Source organism: Macrosteles quadrilineatus, unplaced genomic scaffold (genome assembly GCF_028750875.1).
Source record: "Macrosteles quadrilineatus isolate MER2022 unplaced genomic scaffold, UCM_ALF_1.0 Scaffold_7__1_contigs__length_78375512, whole genome shotgun sequence".
Lineage (NCBI taxonomy): Eukaryota > Metazoa > Arthropoda > Insecta > Hemiptera > Cicadellidae > Macrosteles > Macrosteles quadrilineatus.
Genome location: NW_026542600.1, coordinates 69,372,384 through 69,394,460, shown reverse-complemented (window position 1 = coordinate 69,394,460; position 22,077 = coordinate 69,372,384). Strand labels below are relative to the sequence as shown.

General features: G+C 36.9%; 1 protein-coding gene across 2 annotated transcripts in view; it reads left to right on the top strand.

Annotated features, from left to right (window-relative positions):
• LOC128997819 (putative mediator of RNA polymerase II transcription subunit 26) overlaps positions 1–22,077 on the top strand; it is a 97,392-nt gene that overhangs the window by 31,509 nt on the left and 43,806 nt on the right. The gene's annotated exons all lie outside the window — the stretch shown is intronic.

Sequence of the window (22,077 nt, the reverse complement as noted above, 5' to 3'; positions counted from 1 at the left end):
CGTCCAAAATGTGTGTACTGGACTCGTATGGTAATTACGTACTCGACTTCGTCTCGCACGGGAACGACCACACTCGTCCGGCAAACACTTATTTTCAGGACTAGTAACGTAATATACCATTACTGACTTCTCGTGGGGTAATAACAAAATCGTTTATGGTGAGAGGCTAAGAATCGAAAAAATAGCGGAGGGATCATAGGTTAGGTTGAAGGGAACAAAGCACGGTGATTACAGTACTAACAATCTCAATAAAATTAGTTTAATAATATCATACAGCTCTATTGATAAGGAAGAACATTGTAGTCGTATGTATGATAATACAATGTGTGTCAAAATAATTTGTATTTCTTTGCATTTGATGTATAAAAAGAACACCGATTTCTCATCAATTCATTGCAGGTCTGTGTTCCAGTTTTGTTTAACGAAAATATGGCAACCGTATACCTAAATAGGCTAGTTAAAAATAGAAAACGAAACATTATTTTTGATTTAAAACGACGTGATAACCATGTCCACTTGTCTAGATGTGAAGACATTTATGAAACACCCTGTACATGTGGGAGTTTCACACGCCAAGGACGACGTGTCATTTCGCGTTGGCAACACAAGTACACTGTTTTCCCACGTGTCCAGGCCAATTATGACTCTAAAGAGATAATTATTTAGGCCTAAATAAATAGCAATTAGTGTTTTGTGAGTGAAGGGACTGTTGGCCTCATTGGGTGTTCGGTAGTTGACCGGTAAGATCGTACCGCGGTTCTATTACGTAATGCTCAAATATTGCGTTGTACGAAACGTTTAGAAAAGTTTTGTTGTGACCAAATAAATATCCATTGTGGAGCAAACTTGCAGACTAAGCTGTTACTGTATTTCCTTAAAAGTGTTAGATTTATTCCCTATTCAAAGAACATGTTTAATGAGCACTAGGTTTGCTTCTACAGAAAAAGTCCAAATGACTTGTCCAACGGAAATTTTCGGAAAAAGTATTTTTACCAAAATCCCCAGTGCAGCAAACCTGCCGATTCACTGAAATATTTCCTAAAACTTGTCAGATTTATTTACTATTTAAATAAAAAATTTAACAAAATACTTAGGATTGATGCTACAGGGAAGGTAGTAGAGCGTGTTATAAGTTAAATGTTAAAGCTTAGTATGAAATAAACTGTAATTAACATTAAACCAAAATTAATAAATCCATACAAAAGCAAACTACAATTTAAGTTTATCTATTCTCTTGACATGTTATGTTCCTAATTAAAAATTTGAAGGAAATTTATATGAACGTAATGTATCGTACAATTTAATTCCCATCCTTAAGTCCGTGAATATATTTCTAATGCGTAATAAACTTTCTTCTGTGTAATTGGTTTACCTAATTTAAAAACTCGGTTTTACAACTTTAGAAGCTACAAGCTGAAACTGCTAAAATACCCAAACAGACAAATTTTGTTCATAAAACTTTTTGTCTGCTCATTAATTAAATCATGCTTATTTTGAACGTATATACAATCAAGAAGTATGTATAATATCTTGGCGACGAAATATTTCATTCTTATTTAATTGGTTCGCCTTTTAAACCGAGGTATAGCTTTTAGATCTGCAAATTGAAACTGTCCAAATATATAAAGCACGAATTAATGTCAACCATTTCGCCTGCTCCAGTAATCAAACTTTGCTTATTTCCAAATTAAACGCAAACATTGTCGTACCATATTGTAGTTGTAATGTTTTATTCTCATTTCTCGTATAACTAATTCTGCTTGTATACACAGTCCGCAATTGACGGTAAACAAACCCCATCAAGTATATACAAAGTTTTCTGCTCTAATGGTAATTTATAGTTTGCGTGTTTCTCTTGCTCATGATTTTGTGTTTTTCAGGTACGCAACTCCCCCCCCCCCCCACCATACTGTAAGTACAGTTTGTCGTGTTATGTAAATGTAGTAGTTTATTTCTTGCCTTTAACAGATCTTAACTTGAAATCTGTGTGTTCGCGTACGCTATACATGATCAAATTAAAATAATTTTCCATAAAAATCGTTGAATTCGTTTGGAGGATCGCAGATAACTTTTACCTGGGCTGCATCCTTTAAACTCGCTAGGTCTTAAATAATTCAAATTTAATACTAATTATTCTAAAAACCTTCGGCAAGATCCAATTATACACATAAATCCGTTTCTTAATATAATTGCATATATATTCGCTAAGAATGTTAGCACAGCCGGGTTTATTCATGGTAAACCTAGGTTTATACTCTGTATTATGGAACCTGTCTCCTAACCCACCGTCTTCTTGGACCGGGGGTTTATGCCCTAGCCATTCCCAAGTAGACCCGGTCAGGAGACAGGTTCCATCATACATACTATAGGACATCTACTTTTATAGTTCAAATGATGATCTCCAGACCATACGTTTACCTTGAACTGGCCCGAGAATCAAACCATTGGATAGTTTCCAGGTAGACGGAAGGTCAGGAGGCAGGTTCCATCATATAGACTATAGGATCTCTATTTTTCTAGTTCCTATGATGAAACCTATCTCCAGACCATACGTTTACCTTGAACTGGCACGGGAATCAAACCATTGAATAGTTTCCAGGTAGACGGAAGGTCAGGAGGCAGGTTCCATCATATAGACTATAGAATCTCTATTTTTATAGTTCCTATGATGAAACCTATCTCCAGACCATACGTTTACCTTGAACTGGCACGGGAATCAAACCATTGAATAGTTTCCAGGTAGACGGAAGGTCAGGAGGCAGGTTCCATCATATAGACTATAGAATCTCTATTTTTATAGTTCCTATGATGAAACCTATCTCCAGACCATACGTTTACCTTGAACTGGCACGGGAATCAAACCATTGAATAGTTTCCAGGTAGACGGAAGGTCAGGAGGCAGGTTCCATCATATAGACTATAGGATCTCTATTTTTCTAGTTCCTATGATGAAACCTATCTCCAGACCATACGTTTACCTTGAACTGGCACGGGAATCAAACCATTGAATAGTTTCCAGGTAGACGGAAGGTCAGGAGGCAGGTTCCATCATATAGACTATAGGATCTCTATTTTTCTAGTTCCTATGATGAAACCTATCTCCAGACCATACATCTACCTTGAACTGGCCCGGGAATCAAACCATTGGATAGTTTCCAGGTAGACGGAAGGTCAGGAGGCAGGTTCCATAGTACAGACTGTAGTAAAACGACAAAAGTAAAAACCGCCATGAAAAGTATTGATGCATAGTATAGACTATAGAGAATGGAATTTTATATAGTTATTACAAATCAAAAATATATACCGTATGACTTTTTCTCTGTATTAGATCATTACACAAGTTAAACTAGAACCTACACTTATTTACGCAGAGGGATTCAACGGTTAAAATCTTGACAACTTCCATTGTACTGTGTGTAAACGTGTAGTTTTTGAACAGTAAATGTTAGTTGGAGTTTCTACAGGCAACAGTAAGATACGTCTTATTCTCTTTTGTTTTGACGTCAACAAGATTTACGTTACAACAGTTCTGATTGATCATTAACTTCGTTTCCTGCCACGTTTCCTTCGAATTTTTACAAATATTTATCGTAGTTTTTAACATGTTATATTTTTTAACTGCCATCTTTGTCATGTATCATGTTAGTATTTAACAAACTATCGTATGTATTTGAAATAAAAGTAACGTTTTTTACAACTTAAGTTGTTTTCTAGTTCCAACATTACTCCAAATCCAAGATTTTTGTTTGCAAAGTAAACTTGTTTGATCTAGTCCTATTTATGAAGTTGCTTTTCGCTTTTTTACTGCCTTTTTCATATAAAAATTAAGCTCTTCACTTTTTGCATTTTTTATTGTTTTTGTATTGTGTTTTATAAGGTTTTTGGTAGGCCTACGTGTCAATGATATTTTTACATTTGATTTTCTTTATGTTTATATTACCAGTATAGTTAAACAGGGGGCGAGCTGGTGTAGTGGTACAGTGTGAGACTTCGGTCCCCATGGTCCTAGGTTCAAATCCCGCCAATCACCAATAAGTGATAATGCCGCAACCCCCTCAAGACCTAGCCTGAAGTAGTATGGAAAAATAATTTCTGAATAAACCCTAGTGGAATAATTGAAAATACATAAATAGATAGTAACATTAATGATTACTTAACAAGTAAAGCCTTGGATACAAATCCCGGTGATTAATTTGTGACAGCTGGGTAGGTACTTTATTTTAAAGGATCGAACCGGCATCATTTTCATTACCTTCTAGACGACCACTATACCTATTAAATTATAACTTCGACCTCTTAAATTAATACGGTAGAACTTCTATAACAAGTCTCTCATGGGGGTTATTAAATTACTTGCTATCGAGTTAGACTTCTTATAGAGATTCGCAATTAACATTAGATAAAAAATGGTAACATAAAATCAAGGGTATTTGAAGTTATCATGAGCGACTTATTATCGGTCTTGCTATCGAATTTCAATGTATAAGCACCTGTCCAAGCTGAAGATCACCAATACCTAACCACCCATTGACGGTTGACCACGGAGCGCGACCATAGTGCGACATATGGTCGAAGCCGTTAACTGACATCCGGCATATTACCTGACCGGCGACGGCGACCGACAATACTGCAGCGAAACGGCTGTTTTTAACATAGTAGTAGTGGGGCTTTAGTATTTTTATCCCAAGTAAAAATAATCGTTATCAGTCACCCAAAACGGATACTTCCACCCAAAATTCTAACTCGAAAATGTTGACGGAAACCATATGTATATGAGAAAAAGTATTAAATCAGCTGGAGTCTGACATTATATTATATGTACAAATTGTTTCACTTTTAAACTTCGTTCTAGATTATTTTGCCAAAGAAAATAAGTTTGATAACATATATAAATCGTGTTTTTTTTGGGTATTCGTCATGTTACTTTGTGTATTGCTGCACAATAAAAACCCCTTTGGAAACCTCAAAAATATATACTTTAATGGTTAGAATTATATTTTTCGTATTTAAAATTGTTATTCTATATGCATTTATGTATTCTCAATAAATTGATCATCCTCATTCCACCTGACCGTGTCCTTCAGTGTTTCAAGACTTTTTAGTTGGATACATTGTGTTGTACTGATGTAGATGTAGGCCTACTGTACACTAACACAGGAAATTGGACACGACATAACACAATAATAACAATACTGTAATGCCTTGGAGTGGCATTAAAAAATAGTGCAATTTCTCTGGAACAGATGTTTGTCCATAATAGCAAAATAACGGCAGAAGTCATCGGGGGAGCCAAATTATAAAGGGAAACAGTATTCCGTCCGTTTTGTCCATTAGCGTAAACAATGGGACATTATGACTAACAATACTGTATAAGTCATAAGTATGTTTACTAGCCGACCGGAGTAGTTATAGCAGAGTACGGAGATGTGAGACTATTTCAAACGTCTCACGATCTATTCTGTGGTTATAGTGCTTGTGTGGCAATCAAAAGACCGCTGGTTTAATCCTGTGATGGTTAGCATTTGGGCTAAGCTGTTCTTGATCATTGTGCTTTCAGCATGTACGGTCCAGACTAAATAAACAGCTCATCTTACAGTAACCTACACAGATAATGTCACTCAATTCAACACCAGTCTTGCGTCTACATAATATACTCGACTTCCAACGCACCCGTAGGTGTCGTTGCTGCTACTAAAGTAATATTATATTTTTGGCCGGCTCAGATCCATTTAGGATCCTAGTCATGAATTGCACTGTTTGGAATATCTTTTCCAACGTTCTAGTTTATCCTTACGGTGACCTTTAGTTAGAAACCGTGGCACTGTTTAGATCGGTTTTTGGACATGAAGGTCGGGGAGGGGAGGACCCGGAACTGTTGGCCGGCAAATACAAGGTCAACCGTCATACCTCTTTTCATCTGGTCCTTGCCAGGCCATGCACATATTATGTCTCGGTAAAACACTACGTCTCCTGGTTACATGAGTAGCTGATTGACTAGGAAGTCAAAGGAGTCAATAGGCTAATTTACACGTTGGCTGGCATTCTAGTTGAGATATGACTGGAAGGCCACTGGAAAGGGTCACTGGAATGCTGACTTACTAACACTTTACCTTTTACACGTTGATAGTTACTGGAATATGATATCATAGGCGCTTATGAGACCCAGACTGACAACAGATCAGTTTGATGAACTTATATGTATAAACTTGAAAGTAATTTCTTCATTCCAACGTTTTGACATTTTAATTTATACTTGAACTTGCACTTAATGAATGACGAATTTACCTGGTTCAACAACCAGCGACTGGAGGGCAACTTGTTCTGTTTACTCGCCACCAGTCGGCTAGCTCTAACATTATTGTTTGGGAGAGGGAGAAACTGGCATGCCTGTAAAACAAAATATTTTCCTACAGTCACCCGACAAAGTGGGCTTCCTTGCACAGATTATAGTACTGAAACCCTTACTCTGGCGCACACCAGTATTTCAACCAAACAACACAAAACAGCGTGCTTTTATTATTCACGCAATTCGTGTTAACAGACTGTTTCACCTGTTTCTGTAAAGTTCACCTGTTATGTCAGAGGAGGCACTGAAAAGTCACTGATTTTATTAAGTATAAAATAACCTTTTAAACATAAACCTGGCTTTTGCAAAGCAGAATAAATTTACCTGGAAAGTTTTACTTTCCCTTATCGCAGTTGGAAACTTTCTCCGTGAATCGGTTATTAGAACCGTCCAATCTAATAAATGGTCAGACTGGAGTTGATTACGAGAATTTGTCGTGTTACGTAAACAGAACTGCACCTTTCACCAGAGTCGTAGCCAATACTGACTGTGATAACCACTAACGGAAAGGTTAATTAATACTACACAACCGCAACCGGATAATTGAGGGGTGCGGTTGCTGAAACGACAAGTAAAGGTTAAGCTTTGCTACTTTGTAGGTACAACCAATGTTCATCTGAGCTGACTATTCTGCCCCAGTGTAGTCGCTCATTTCTAAATCGTTCTTTAGTTTTTTTCTCTGTGGGTTTAACGCCATCAGATTTTTGGTACGGTCCAAACCCTGGCATAGCTGCAATCTTATCTTTTGTTAGGGAATATCAATTATTGATATAATTTTCAAAATGGAATTCAAGTGCAGAATTGACTTCTCTGATTGAACTATCAACCTACAGATTTATAAACAAGAACTACAAACACCCGGCTTCCAGGACAATTTCTTCCACCGACAGAGCACTAGTGATAATCAAATCTTTACACGTTTTCTAATTTAAATTGTATTATGGGTGGATTGCGGATCGCGGCTCTTCTAGTGCTTAGAGCTAGGACATTAGTCCTAACGTTCTTTGTTCAAATCCCGTAGATCACCAATTACTTCAAGCTAAGTCAAAATACAATAACTCGATTATTGGTAGTTTGCCCAAGCTGTTGGTCAGCCTAAGAAGAAAGCAAATACCCCTCCGCAGCAAACCTGTAGACTAAGCGAATTTCTATTTGTCTGGTATCTTAACTAAAATATTTTCTTAAAAATGTCAGATTTGCTCCTTATTTAAATAACATTGGTTTATTCAGTACTCAAGTTTCCTGCTTCAGGGAAAAAATTGTTTTTTAAATGCTAATAGCAAAGTATGAAATAAAAAAACATGACACATTTATTTGATAAAAATATACAGGGTGTCCCGGAACTATCTACCAATATTTTAGGGCATTGCTCCTGGGTAAGAAAAATACCAAAATATCATATTTAAATTGTCCGGAAGTCCTTACTTATTTACACAGCCGCCATTTTTTTTCAGTTATTATTTTTTTCTAATGAATGGTTAAACATACGAAATGGAAACTTTGCACAAACATTTATGACAACTAGTCAAAGCTACAAAAAAATTATGACGATTTTTCAAATTCATTAAACAAAATGGCGGCCATTTAAAATTTTGTTTCTTAGGGTGTAACTCAAAAACTGATGTTTTTACACAAATTTTTTAAAATGGCCACCATTTTGTTTTATGAATTTGAAAAATCGTCATAATTTTTTTGTAGCTTTGACTAGTTGTCATAAATGTTTGTGCAAAGTTTCCATTTCTTATGTTTAACCATTCTTTAGAAAAAAATTAATAACTGGAAAAAACAAAATGGCGGCTGTGTGAGTAACTAAGGACTTCCGGACAATTTAAATATGATATTTAGGTATGTTTCTTACCCAGGAGCAATGCCCTTAAATATTGGTAGAGAGTTCCGGGACACCCTGTATATCCATAAATATGCAAACTACAAGAGTGTACATTTTCTCCGTAACATTTAATCATGTAATAATGTTTCAATGTACACAATTATTTGTTTTGTTAAGCTCTATGGTGGTTTTAATTTGTTTACGGTTGGTCTATGGTTTTAATGAAAACTGGGATTTTTTGTTTTAAGGGAAAACATTTTGTAAACCCGATTTTCGTCGATAATATGGCCTAGTTTAGCTCAATCAGAATAATTTGATTATCACTTTTATGCAAATGTAGCACTATTTTTAAAACTGGTCACTAGTGAATCTGTTCTAATGTTTTTTTTTTTACAAGTCCACCTTTTTCTCCTGCCGATCCAGGTAGTTTCTTATGTTCCATGCAGTTTCCTACCCCCCGCAATATTTAACATTTGGAGGTTGGTAATATAGTTTCGTATGCAATGATTTTGCAAAATCAATCCAAGTCTGGTTTTACAATTGACTATAAACCCCGACCTTCAGATAAATCAGTTTGTCTCAGTGATCTGTGCAGTCAGTTACATACTTCGCACAACATGTCGTTAAGCTTATCATTTAGCATGGGTTGTTAACAGTAACAACGAAAAATACTAAATAAGTAAAGACTTCCATTGTTTTACGAACGATAAGATTATGAATGTTCCTGTGTATGATTTCGAAAGTCTTTCCAAGAGCTATAACTCGTTGGTATTTTGATGACCATGAATATTTGGCAATTCCAAAAACTCGCCCAGTAGCCATTCATTCGGACTAATTAAATCTCAGATAAATAACAAGTCAAGATTAATGGAGTTTTAATAAGAAATGCAACCTTTACAGTGGCCGTTATCTTAAATACGCTGTTAGAGCCCCCCTTGTATTTAATATAAATAGCTCTATTCTGAGATCAAATTAAACATTTTTTACAAAAAAAATCATTAGTAAATAGTGAATGTAAAAAACAACAGTAAACAACATAATCGGTGATCAGTGTAATACAACAAAACTGCGTAGTTAATAATGTTCTCTTCAATTCTAAAAGTATGACATTTTTACAAACACCTGTTATAAATGGCTGTTTTAACGAATCCCGACTATAGAGGGTTATTGTATAACGAAACAGGTTTTGTAACAAGGTAGCTTTTACATTGTTTCCCCTAAGAGATTATTAGTGTTCTTTTTTGATAATTTCATCAGCCTTTTCCTAGGATAAAATTTCATTTATTTTGCTATAACCCCAAATATTGTATAAATCCTTTAACGCCCACGAAATATTGTTGGTCAGCTGTTACACTTAGGGACGTAGGGTAAAAATACTTGGTTTTAAAACTTTAACTTAGTACTATTGTTGAGGATAAGCTAGTTTGATAACTAGATTTACTTTATACATCGCTCGATATACGTTGTAAAAATTCCTATTTTCCATGAAACTAGGACCAATCTTTGCAAATAAAGCCTATCCAGCCGTGGGAGGGAGGATTTTAATTTTTTTCGGGTAAAGGGTTTTTACAAAAAAATATAATTTATTAGTACCAGGCTATTTATTAGTAGAGAGCCTAAAAATCCCGAAAAACAGGCTTAGGTGGTTTCTCTGTAGCCTATATTTTTTTCTATTAACAAAACTTCAAAGCAAAATAAATTAGTACAGGCCCTACTTCGTTATAATCGCTATCCCATTCGTTACGATGTTATTTTAAGTGTTTAACTCCATTCATTGTCCATGTTCGTAAAAGGAATAATATGAGTAATTAAACTGAGTAGTTGATTTATTTTTTCAAATTCAAACAATTCCTATGTGGGATTTGAAATGTAGAAAACCCACAACATAGTGCCCCTCCTACAAACCTTAAGTGGAAACATTGAGCAGTTTTAAAATGTGCATCGTGTTTTAGTTACTACCTGTATATGTACTGTATGTATGTGTGACGAATTGTACAGCTTGAAAATTCAGACGCCCCAATGACGAAGTGTGGGGTTTCTTCTCGTTGAGTTGGTATATTGCAGCAACTTGATGGCAAGTTTAATCTGAATATGCACTCTGTTATTGATCGATCTCGGACTGGATACATGAGATGTCTGCGCATTACACAATGTCCCTTACACTACTACCGTATAAAGTGTTGTATTTAGGTCAGACCAGTTATCGATTACGTGGCCCTTAGTGGCGTACAGTCCTTCCTTCTGCTATCCTATCACTTACCCAGGCTATACACGATCCTCAATCATAATGCAGATATAAAGTGTGCCTGTTGTGTCTTTTGGCATTAAAAGTAAATTAGAAATACGAAATTTGTTGTAAGGTCTTAAAAGCTAAACCACGCCATTTAAGTTTCCAATTCGCCCGGTTATGTTTATAATATTTCGCGCTTTATAATTTAGTTGTATAACAGACGAGATGTTGTAAGTTAGAATAAGATTTATTTGGATGATAAAAAATCTCAAGTAATCACGTGAGTCTGGTGGACATGTCTGGACCTACATCAACACATAAAAGTTTGGTGTCAGTAGAGGTACTGATATCAAGCAGGCATGTGGTCGTGTCTGGACCTACATCAACAAAGGACAGTTTGGTGGCAGTAGAGGTACTGATAATAAGCAGTCATGTGTTGTGTCTGGACCTACATCAACACAGGACAGTTTGGTGTCAGCAGAGGTACTGGTAATAAGCAGTCATGTGTTGTGTCTGGACCTACATCAACCAGGACAGTTTGGTGGCAGTAGTGGTACTGATAATAAGCAGTCATGTGACTGTGTCTGGAGCTACATCAACACAGGACAGTTTGGTGGCAGTAGAGATACTGATAATAAGCAGTCATGTGTTGTGTCTGGACCTACATCAACACGGGACAGTTTGGTGTCAGTAGAGGTACTGATAATAAGCAGTCATGTGTTGTGTCTGGACCTACATCAACACGGGACAGTTTGGTGTCAGTAGAGGTACTGATAATAAGCAGTCATGTGTTGTGTCTGGACCTACATCAACACAGGACAGTTTGGTGTCAGTAGAGGTACTGATAATAAGCAATCATGTGTTGTGTCTGGACCTACATCAACACGGGACAGTTTGGTGTCAGTAGAGGTACTGATAATAAGCAATCATGTGTTGTGTCTGGACCTACATCAACACGGGACAGTTTGGTGTCAGTAGAGGTACTGATAATAAGCAGTCATGTGTTGTGTCTGGACCTACATCAACACGGGACAGTTTGGTGTCAGTAGAGGTACTGATAATAAGCAGTCATGTGTTGTGTCTGGACCTACATCAACACGGGACAGTTTGGTGTCAGTAGAGGTACTGATAATAAGCAGTCATGTGTTGTGTCTGGACCTACATCAACACGGGACAGTTTGGTGTCAGTAGAGGTACTGATAATAAGCAGTCATGTGTTGTGTCTGGACCTACATCAACACGGGACAGTTTGGTGTCAGTAGAGGTACTGATAATAAGCAGTCATGTGTTGTGTCTGGACCTACATCAACACGGGACAGTTTGGTGTCAGTAGAGGTACTGATAATAAGCAATCATGTGTTGTGTCTGGACCTACATCAACACGGGACAGTTTGGTGGCAGTAGAGATACTGATAATAAGCAGCCATGTGTTGTGTCTGGACCTACATCAACACGGGACAGTTTGGTGTCAGTAGAGGTACTGATAATAAGCAATCATGTGTTGTGTCTGGACCTATATCAACACGGGACAGTTTGGTGTCAGTAGAGGTACTGATAATAAGCAGTCATGTGTTGTGTCTGGACCTACATCAACACGGGACAGTTTGGTGTTAGTAGAGGTACTGATAATAAGCAATCATGTGTTGTGTCTGGACCTACATCAACACGGGACAGTTTGGTGTCAGTAGATACTGATAATAAGCAGTCATGTGTTGTGTCTGGACCTACATCAACACGGGACAGTTTGGTGTCAGTAGATACTGATAATAAGCAGTCTTGTGTTGTGTCTGGACCTACATCAACACAGGACAGTTTGGTGGCAGTAGAGGTACTGATAATAAGCAGTCATGTGTTGTGTCTGGACCTACATCAACACGGGACAGTTTGGTGTCAGTAGATACTGATAATAAGCAGTCATGTGTTGTGTCTGGACCTACATCAACACAGGACAGTTTGGTGGCAGTAGAGATACTGATAATAAACAGTCATGTGGTTGTGTCTGGACCTACATCAACACGAGACAGTTTAGTAGCAGTAGAGGTACTGATAATAAGCAGTCATGTGTTGTGTCTGGACCTACATCAACACAGGACAGTTTGGTGGCAGTAGGTACTGATAATAAGCAGTCATGTGTTGTGTCTGGACCTACATCAACACAGGACAGTTTGGTGGCAGTAGTGGTACTGATAATAGCAGTCATGTGGTTGTGCATCAACTGAGTAACAGTAAATAGAATTATGTTGGCTATTAATAGCGCAGACAACAGATACAGACCAACCGATTCCTGATTGACGGTATCCCAAAATACCGCTCCCAAACTACATACCTCTGGGCTCCAAATACAGACTTGGTGAGAATTCTTTGCTGTATCCGTCTCGCTCTCTACTTTCTGTCTCTGGTTTTATTTCTGACGGCTAATGTTCTGTTTAGGCAACATTCTATTGACTTTTTATAGTATAGGTAGATTTTAAAAGCTTATCATAGTTTTTCCCATTCATAAATGTCCCACTTTACATATTGAACTTCTGATTCAGATAAATCCGTTGTAATAATCTTAACTGTTGCCCACCTTACTTTATACCATTACACATTGTACCCGTGACTTCCTAACGCACAGAATGGTTTATATTGCATACATTTTAGTACATAAAGAGGATAGTACATTAGGGTTCTAGTTTAGAAATCGGATTCGTGTTTTTAAAAGTCGTCAATATAAATTTGTGGATGGTATGTACATTATTATGCAGAGATAATCAAATGTGAGGCTGCAGAGTGCAGAGAGGCTATCGAATGCGAGGCTGCAGAATGTCTGTCAAATGTGAGGCTGCAGAATGTCTGTCAAATGTGAGGTTGCAGAGAGGCTGTCAAATGCGAGGCTGCAGAATGTCTGTCAAATGTGAGGCTGCAGAATGTCTGTCAAATGTGAGGCTGCAGAATGTCTGTCAAATGTGAGGCTGCAGAGAGGCTGTCAAATGTGAGGCTGCAGAATGTCTGTCAAATGTGAGGCTGCAGAATGTCTGTCAAATGTGAGGTTGCAGAGAGGCTGTCAAATGTGAGGCTGCAGAGAGGCTATCAAATTTGAGGCTGCAGAGAGGATGTCAAATGCGAGGCTGCAGAGAGGATGTCAAATGTGAGGCTGCAGAATGTCTGTCAAATGTGAGGCTGCAGAATGTCTGTCAAATGTGAGGTTGCAGAGAGGCTGTCAAATGTGAGGCTGCAAAGAGGCTATCAAATTTGAGGCTGCAGAGAGGATGTCAAATGCGAGGCTGCAGAGAGGATGTCAAATGCGAGGCTGCAGAGAGGATGTCAAATGTGAGGCTGCAGAGAGGATGTCAAATGTGAGGCTGCAGAGAGGATGTCAAATGTGAGGCTGCAGAGAGGATGTCAAAAGTGGCCAGTCGTCTATGCTTCTCTGCTTTCTCCCCGTAGGCGGAAGAATGATAAGTCGAAGTTTATTGGTTGCCTTTCACCTCTCAATAGGTCACTCTGGCAGCTGCCGTGGCATACATCATACTCGGGCCCACGTCCTTCTAGACAGCCATCAAGAATGTCAATACAATTCCCCTTACTGAGCAAATTGGTCGATTCGAAGAATTGATAGTGTTTCATGTACTTTTGTTATGACGATCAACTCGATTTTAAATTCCATTTGGGCAAAAAATCCAAATTCTAGTTAAAATAGAACAGCGTAACACTGAATCTTCTTTATTTGATCTTATCTTCTTCGTTGCAGTTTCTATGATTGACCACAAGCCTTAAATAGTGCAAATGGTACTATAAACAGGGTCATTTTTTTCGAACAAATAAAAGTGTAAATCTTCCCTATTTAGTGAGCACCGGATGAAAACAGATTGCTAAAACTGATATTTTATAATAGATTTTGCTTCGATGTCCATATACAGCTGTATAGTGAAATTTTTAAATCTCGCGCATTCTTGGGTTTCGTTAGAGTATGGCCCCGGCCACACGAGGCGAATTTAAGCCGCGCGGCTTATCTTCGCGCGAAGTTAAGCCGCGCGAAGTGCCTGGCCACACGGGGCGGATGAACCGCTTCCTGTTGGGTTTTCCCAGTATCAGTACTCTATTAAAACATAGTTCAGTTCACTCTTTTTAGTCATGGGCGAAACACTTATGTTAGTTTGTGCATTAAAAGCGTGTGGTGATCTGGAACGTTAACATAAATCATTGGGTCCATCCCTTCATAACGGAAAAACAATTTTTTGTGTTCCAAAAACCTTTTACGAGCACATGCAAAACCATAGTTCGGAGTTCATATGTATCAAACATTGTTTGAACACCACACAACCGGTAAAAAATACACAAAACAAACTCAAAAACCACTGGAAATGTCCGAAGAATATCTCCAATAAGCGCGGCTGCCGCGCGGTCGAACCGTATCGTGTGGCCACTCTCATAAGACTACGTGTGTCATCCCCTCCAACGCGGCTTAACTTCGCGCGGTCGGGGGACGACATGTTGCGGCTCAACCGCACATGCGGCTAAACTTCACCTCGTGTGGCCACTCTCATTTGATTCAATGTGTTGTCGAAGCCCTTAACTTCGCGCGGTTAAACCGCCTCGTGTGGCCGGGGCCTAAATGTACAAAACTCCTTATAATTATTCTTTAATTTTACAGGCTAATTTTGTACTTGCGTATTGCATTTTTTATTTAAGCCTACAGTTTAGTATATTTTCATGATATTCAAGAGTATTTTGAAAGAATACCCATGAAGTTGACTACTAGACTAGAGTCCAGTGTAGGAAGCCTGATGTTGTCATTAACATTGACGATCGTATCGCGTGATGCTACTACACCATTGTGATTACAAGTATAAAGTATTTTATCAAATGCTGCGGCTTAGAAGAAAATGTATGATTTGTATTACATATGATTTAGTCAAATCGTCCTAAATACACCGTGTCCCAAAAAAAACTGAACAATTTTATTTACTTATAAAAAGTTTATTAACAATCACACGATAAACTAATTACATTTTAACTGACACAAATATTCCTAAGTTTTGTTTGATATCATATGTGTTAATGATTTTCAACATGGTTGCCATTGTTGGCAAAAAGATAGTCAATACGGCTGTCCAATTCAGCCCACACTCTATCTATGGCGCATTTCGTCAGTAGTGTTAGTAAAGGCTGCATTTATTCTTTGCCTCAATTCTTGGACATTGGAAACTTCTGTCATATAAACTTATAATTTTGACAAATTTAACTCACATGCTGCACAGCGAACATACTTTCGAGGTCGTGAAGAAATAATTGTTGCACGTTTTCAATCAATTCATTTTGGATTTTCGGCCTACCTTTACCTTTTAAACGTTGTAAGCTTCCAGTTAACATAAATTTGTCATACCAGGCTCGAATGCTGTTCCGTGATGGACGTCTTCTAAATGTTCTTTGCACTGCAATATCTGACTTACTTTGAATGTACCACTCAACGCATTGCGCTTTCTCTCGTGCGTTCATGGTCCCTGCTTAATGACAGGGCAATGTTTTTAAATTTCAAGTTTCAAGCGACAACAATGAATCAGCTGATAGTTACAATTGATATTGAACAAAACTTCTTGAGCTCAGTTATCATATGATCACCTTCAAAGTAGACTAGGTATGCTTGGACGTATTATATAACAATTTAAAATTGTTCAGTTTATTTTGGGACACGGTGTAGTATCAGGGACTGTTTCATATTCGAGTTAATCTCCAGGTAGGGTCGCCTTGAAGGTTTTCCGGGACGGTCACTTGGAATGAAGGCACGATTGCCAGGGTGTCCCGGAAAGGACTCTCGTGACCGTAAGATGCCCTGAATTCTGCGGGAAATAACGTTAAAGTTCCTCTAAAATTTAGGGTGTTATGTTTATCTATTATTAAAATACGAATGGAAAATATTGGGAAAAAGTATGAAAATATTGTTTTAGCTAGAGGAAATCGCAAACATATTCTACAGTAATAGAATTAGTGGAAAAGTACGATATGATTTTATATTCAGCTCCTAATTTATATTTAATTGCTTGCTGAAGTCCTACCGTTCGACCGGGTTGAGCCTCGATTACACTGAGTTAAGATATGAGTTTTTAGCCGCGTATTTTGGTATAATCCAGTAATCTACCATCCAATTCCTTTTGGGGTACCTGTGCAATATTCAGGCTGAAGCAAGTACTCAACTCCAGAAAATGGCATTGGATGATTTGCAAATTACGGTGGAAAAACGTATAGAAATGCTTTCAGTAAGTTTGGATTGCTCACTGTACACTGCCTCTCATTTGGATGTGGTCATGTACTGTGAGTATGAATACTCACTATTGAAGGGAAGAAACATCCATGGATTGTGTGATTAGGGACGGAGACTATTGTCGAACTCAACAACATAGTGTGGTGTTCGATTTGTTTGCCTTCACAGATTCATATCACAATCAACAAACTCCTTGGCATCAAACTAGCTGAAACAAACATCAAATTCAAATATCGCCTTTTGGTTTTCAATGTGCTCCATCAAATTTATCGACAATTTTATAACCCAATTTTATAAGAACCCGCAGGGGTATTGAAACTCTAGGAAATTTCGTAAGGAAATCAGGCAACGATGTCAAAAAACATTTGGTTTAATTTATTAAAATACTTTTAACGTGACAAAATGTATAAATGGTGTTTTTTTCACACAAATTATGTATTTGACGTTTGTAATTAAATGCATTTTTCTCGACTATAATAAACGAATAATTATTATAGAAACCCTTTCTATGGTTATCATCAGGACTAAAACAAGTTGTCAGGCTGAAAGGTCCTTATGGTTTTTTATGTGTTGTTTAACATTCTATGTAACCTCGGTCTATGGACCAAGTCGGTACAGTAGCATGTTCTGGCGTGAGCGAAGTGTTATTGTACGTTGTTTACCGCATCATAATGTTTTGTTTACTCTCGCCTCTTCCAATAAGCCACTCCTCTATCGTATACAGAGCGCAACAGGGCCCCAAATAACTCAGATACTGTTCTTTGTTTATATAACAATGATGCTAGATTGTTGCGGCGTTAACCCTGCAGACTAAGCGGATGGAATTTTACCAAAATATTTCCTTATACATTTCACATTTATTCCCTACCTAAATAACATTCGTTAATGAGAACTTGGGTTTGCTGCTTCTGAGAAGATAACTTTAACATAGGTATTTTTAATTTTCGTTTTTTTTTTTTAGTAACCATTAAGGGTACGACGAGTTTTAATATCCCAAATTATAAGCATTTTCTTAAGCTCTAAAATCTTAAAAACTTAGCACAGTAAATTGGATGTTTTAATCGTCTATATTAATGTAACCAGACCCATCACACATAAAAATGAATGCAAATGGCTTTGGGCACACATTGAAATGAACTTCGTTACCATAGTATACCTTCTCTAATATACAGGGTGTCCCGGAACTCTCTACCAATATTTTAGGGCATTGATCCTGGGTAAGAAACGTACCTAAATATATTTAAATTGTCCGGAAACCCTTAGTTACTTACACAGCCACCATTTTGTTTTTTTCAGTTATTATTTTTTTTCTAATGAATGGTTAAACATACGAAATGGAAACTTTGCACAAACATTTATGACTACTAGACAAAGCTACAAAAAAGTATGACGATTTTTCAAGTTCATAAAACAAAATGACGGCCATTTTAAATTTTCTTTCTTAAATAGCTCAAAAACCATTGATTTAAAAAAAATTAAATGGCCGCCATTTTGTTTTATGAATTGGGATAATCGTGATAATTTTTTGGTAGCTTTGTCTAGTTGTCATAAATGTTTGTGCAAAGTTTCCAATTCGTATGTTTAACCATTCTTTAGAAAAAAATTAATAACTGAACAAAACAAAATGGTGGCTGTGTGAGTAACTATGGACTTCCGGACAGTTTAAATATGATATTTAGTTATGTTTCCTACCCAGGAGCAATACCCTAAAATATTGGTAGAGAGTTCCGGGACACCCTGTATATATGAACTTCGTTACCATAGTATACCTTCTCTAATTTATATATGGACTTCGTTACCATAGTATACCTTCTCTAATTTATATATGAACTTCGTTACCATAGTATACCTTCTCTAATTTAATATGTACTTCATTACCATAGTATACCTTCTCTAATTTTATATATGAACTTCGTTACCATAGTATACCTTCTCTAATTTAATATGTACTTCATTACCATAGTATACCTTCTCTAATTTTATATATGAACTTCGTTACCATAGTATACCTTCTCTAATTTATACATTAACTTCATACCATAGTATACCTTCTCTAATTTATATCTTCAATATCTTTGACTAATACAACTTCCATCCCCACGTTAAAGTTGCCTCCAGTTTTTGATCAAAACCGTAGTAGTTGATGTGAGCCACCTGATAGTGCTGATATGAATCTAATTTTTGTTGAATACACGAACTTGTTTGCTAAGTCAAACTGATGGACCGATTTATTGTCAGTTATACAGCAACTGTTATGACCCATCAACTACGTCACCAATCTAAAATAAGGTAGGAAATGACTCTGTGATTTGTGCACACAACTATGTTGTTTTTCAATAAAAAATGATGCAGTTATTTTGATTGATTTTCTTTTGGTCTGAACATATTTTACATAGTCAATGACAATACACCTTAGCACGGTACAGAAATGACCCTATGAAGTAAAAAATATTCGTAGCATTTTTAATATATTTTACATGTTACATTTTCCCACCTAAATCTGAAGATTAGTCATGTGTTACTATTTTCCCTCGCGTTTAATATTGAATGATTGACTTGTAAACATCTTGACAGAGTGGAAATTCTCCTCTCGGGACTAGTATTCACAGACACACTAACACACACACAGTTGTATAGATGCCACAGGGCTTACCCTCGACCTTTGATCACGAATGACGACAGACCCTTTTGAAGCCTTTGTCATTTCTCAGTCATGTCATTACGGAGATAACAAAATCGGGCCTTTTCCATCCTCCGTCTTTTGTCGATATTCGAGACGACGTTGTGACGCATTGGAAATACACTTGTGGAATACAATATTGTCCGTTCAGTTAAAATGTTAAAAGAGAATTCGCGGTTTTAGATTTTATTAAATCTACTGCATACGCAAGTAATGATACATATTTCTGCCATCGATATATAAACACAATCGTGTAGAGAAAAGTTGCCCGCAGGCCATTTTATTAGGGACAACCCTAGAACTGATTTTAAATGTTGTACCTAAACACATGTTGGGTCTATTTAACAGCCCGAAATATCTTTCAAATCGTATACAAAGTACTATCCATAACAATCTAACGATTTTGAATCATCCACTTTTAAATTGTAATTATATTGACGTATTTCTTTCAGTTAGTTTCTGTGTTTTTATAATAGGATAATATATACTGGCTGTTGGTATTATTGGTCGATAGCGATATTTCCTTCAATTTTCATCAATAAGTTGTCAGATTCAGCAATAAGTCCTGTTTAGTTGATTTTAACATTTTTGTTAGTTATGCATTACGTCGCTTAAATAAAAACCGTTCAGCTATTTATAAGTACGCATCTGACCTCTTTAAGACCTTACAAATCGTAGTTAATTTTTAAAATTCTCAGAGGGCGATTAGGCCCGGGACCGATTTACTTTTTCATTTTGATGTCCGCAGAGGCCAAAAATGCCAACCGTTCAAAATGTTATAGATTTATATATGTGTGTCCGAGAACGCGATAACTTTAGTAACTTTTGTCAGATTTTGAGCAAATTTGGTGGTAAGGTGTAAGGCGGGATTTAGAATGAGTTCGCGAACCAGCATGATTTGACATGGGAACGGGGTTTTACGGGGGGGGGGGGGTTATGGATAAAAAATTGTTTTTTATAATGGTGCTTTTTATATTATGCGTGTCCGTGAAAATTCGATAAACATTGAACAATGTGTTAATTAAATTATACACTGCTGTTAAACATTCTTGTTTAAACACTTGTAAGCCTACAGTATAAATCACTTGTACATCATGTACAACTTTTAATGATGAGATATTAATGAATACTGATATTATTGGTGATGTTCAGAGGCTCCGATAAGCGGTTTTATTTTATAGGATCAGCTGTTTGTTACAATCCAATTTATAATTATTAACTACGAACCCACGAAACAACCTTGACATGTTTTACTTCTGGAAATTGTTCTAATTGAGTTATCTGATTTTTTAGCATAGATGGACCACTATTCAGTGTTGGATTTGGATGTTAAATAAATTATGAAAAATATTAATCACATTTTTGGTCAAGTAAGATTATATTTTTTGCTTATTTGTAATGCAGATATATTAATTGATAATTAAATTCCCGTAAAGACTACCAATACCCCCACCTCCTTGACTGTTTGTGATCGGATTCGCTCAGCCAAAATATGGGAACTCTGGACATGGATGTTAGAATACCCGTATTCTACTTTGAATGGCCATCAACCTCGATTGGATGCAGTGTTGCAGTACAAATCTAAACGCAATATCTATCTACCATCCTTCAGCACGATGTCGTCACCGTCTCAACCCACCCTAGTGTGCAATAGTCAACATAGCCGGTTTCTATTGCGGCGTCCCTCAAGGATCAGTTTTAGACCCATCTAGCTCCCGGTTGTTAAGTTGTTACGACAGTCCATATAAATAGTCGGTCACCCTTTCTTGTATCACAATAGGCGCCTGGATGTTAGGCGAGTTTTATAACCGGAACTTTCTCGAGCTGTAATAACTTAGGTTCAAGTTGTTGTTACTCCAGTGATTTTTCTTGGAGGAAAAATGTCTTAGTCACGGCCCGATTTGATTCCCAATCTGGCTATAAACTTGCTTCGTTCGATTGTCTGAACGTTCTTAGAATTGTTTAGTTACTCGCTTTAGTAGTCGATTTAATACATTTTGTAAAAAGTAAAACAACTTTGAACACGCGCGAAAGTTATTTATACGCTAGGATGGTTTTATTTAGATGCTTGTATTCCCCTATATACCGAACTATTATTCGCAATGTTCTTTACATCTCATGAAAGGACACACAGGATCGGATGAGATTCATATAGTTAAGTGATGCTTTTCTTGATGAATTTTTACTCAAAATTATGATATGAAGAATTGAGTGTCGCAAGAATGATATACTGTATGGTACTTCTTTTTCTTAAATTTTTAACTGTCCCTAGGGAATTAAAAGAAAAAAATGCTGGAACGAGTATTTGGCGAAATATTTTCATGTAGCTAAAGAGGAAAGTCAAGTAGGACTATGACGTCACTGATTTTTAACGTATACCTAGGTTTGCTGTTACAAGGAAATTAATAAGTATAAAATTAATAAATTTGCCAAGTTTGATTAAAATCTCTACATAAACAAGCTAACGACATTTTACAATATTCTCCATAAGAATAACATGCGAATATTAAAGTTACAATGTTTAGAATTTTCTCCGTTACCAATAACCCTACAAAAACACCTTAATATACTAAATTATTTGTTTTTAAGCTCTTTAATAAGGTTTAAAGAGAAATTAGAAAATTTTGTGTTCTGAGGGGCAAAAAATTAGAAAAACCCCATAACCCCATAACCCTCCCCCCATAAAACCCTGTTTCCATGGTCCGATCATGCTAGAGCGGAACTCATTCAAGTTTATCCCGCCTTACAC